Genomic DNA, 2,050 nt, shown 5'->3' with positions numbered 1-2,050 from the left:
TGATCTAATTGAGAGTGTATATTATATGTTTATACCTATGCAACATATTAGTGTTCTAAGAACCTTTAGTAATTTTGCATCAACACCCAATGAGTTCCATATGCAAATTACCATGCTCTCACACAAAGGGTCGTAAATCTCTCCAGTATTTCCAACCTCCCGCTTGGAAATTCAGCCTTTCTCATTGGACAAGCCCATCCTGAGAGGCGGGACTCGTCTCAGCCGGGCGTGCCCGGTGGGCTCCAAAATATAGCCCTTCAGTCTGCGGTCCTGTTAGTTTCTGAGAAGATAAGGATGTGAGCTAGAAACTCTTCTGCAACCCTTAAGTCTGTACTAGGCTTCGACCTAGTCTTTCCATTCATCAAGATCCTTTGACTCAAAATGGTTCTTTCTCATCACCTAACTTCAGCCAACCAACTGGAGCCCCAAAGTGCATCAGGACTCTCTTTCAAACAGGCGAGACGTGCAAGTATCAAACTTAGTTTTACTAATTGATACATTAAGTATCATTTGCAGCTTTTTTTTTTTTGTTTTTTACAAAGGTGTGTTTGAACTAAGAAACTGATGTTTCCTTCAGGCTGTAGATCTGCTGAATATCAAATTGTACCATAGCTTCATATCTTTATTTCTCTTCTCTTTACTGCTTAAGCTTGAACCCCTTTTCCTATGCTGACTGTACGCGTGTGTGTGTGTGTGTGTGTGTGTGTGTATGTTAGACTAGTTTAAGAGTTTATGTAGTTAATACAGTCTTACTTGTATCACACCTGAGGTTGTTCATTGTTTGCTCATAATTGGAGTCCCTAATCATGCAGATTTTTGCTACATGCTCTGAGTAGTATTGTACAATGAGAAAGTTATTTTCCTTAAACAGGAAAGTAACGTTCTTAGAATTGACAGACAGTGGACACTGAGATGTCAAGTAAATACTTACAGCGGATCTAAATATTTAGAATTAATCATAACTAGTTATGACTGATTATTCATATTTCCCCTTTGAGCTGATTCACAACAGGTCTTTTACTTGCACTACTGTAGAGTTTATCTAATTTCATTAGGATTCAGTGTCAACTTGATTCTAACTCTTTGCTTAAACTGACTGCAGAGTCGTGGATCTCACAATCACAAACTCACCAGTCTGATCTTAATCAGAGGGTGCAAGGTTAACCATTACCTTTAAGTCGGTCACCTACTGCTTGCTCATAAAAAGTGTACTTTGTTTGGCCACTTCAATACAACTTGCTAAGTCAGTGCTAGACAGAAATCAATAGGTCTCCAGTACCTACTGTTCCTTATTCATGAGCATTCAGTATATTCTGTACTGGGCACAGATTTGCGTTAAAAGCCTCCACATAATCCACTAGTCATAATGATTTCAGGAGAGTTCAGAATAAATCAAATATAACATGTTATTTGTTGGGTAAGAATGTATCATGCCAATTACATAATTAAACAATGAGTGTTCAATTCAACAAATGAATGCCAGTGGGTGGGGCCTACGGTGTTATGATGCATAACTATTCATTGATGTCTTGCTCTGAAGGCAGACGTATACAGTGCCTTGCAAAATTATTCATACCCGTTCATTTTTTTCACATTTTGTTATGTTGCTGCCTTATGTTAAACTGCTTTAAATGACTTTTTTCCACATCAATCTACACTCCATACACCATAATGGTAAAGCAAAAAACTGTTTTTTAACATCTTTGCAAATTTATTAAAAATAAAAAACTAAAATGATTCCATTGCATAAGTATCTGGGACAGTTGAAATTTAGCTCAGGAGCATTCATATTGCTTGTAGATGTTACTACACTTCAAGGGAAGTTAACCTGTGGCAAATTCAATTTAATGGGTATGATTTGGAACGGCACACACGCCTTAATAAAAGGCCTAACCGCTGATAATGCATATCAGAGCAAAAATCAAGCACTGAGGTCAAAAGAACTGCCTGTAAAGCTCAGAAACAGGTTTGTGTCAAGCCACACATCGGGGGAAGAGTTCAGAAAAAAAACATCTGCTTCATTGAAGGGTCACAGAAGCATGTAGTCTCT

At 37.9% G+C, this 2,050-nt stretch overlaps 1 protein-coding gene across 3 annotated transcripts in view; it reads right to left on the bottom strand.

The window, feature by feature from the left end:
• LOC107656743 (disheveled-associated activator of morphogenesis 2-like) overlaps window positions 1–2,050 on the bottom strand; it is an 82,138-nt gene that overhangs the window by 57,907 nt on the left and 22,181 nt on the right. The gene's annotated exons all lie outside the window — the stretch shown is intronic.

This window comes from Sinocyclocheilus anshuiensis, unplaced genomic scaffold (assembly GCF_001515605.1).
Source record: "Sinocyclocheilus anshuiensis isolate Anshui unplaced genomic scaffold, SAMN03320099.WGS_v1.1 scaffold2043, whole genome shotgun sequence".
Taxonomy (NCBI): Eukaryota; Metazoa; Chordata; class Actinopteri; order Cypriniformes; family Cyprinidae; genus Sinocyclocheilus; species Sinocyclocheilus anshuiensis.
The sequence above is the reverse complement of the archived record's forward strand: the minus strand, read 5'-3'. Positions and strand labels throughout refer to the sequence as shown.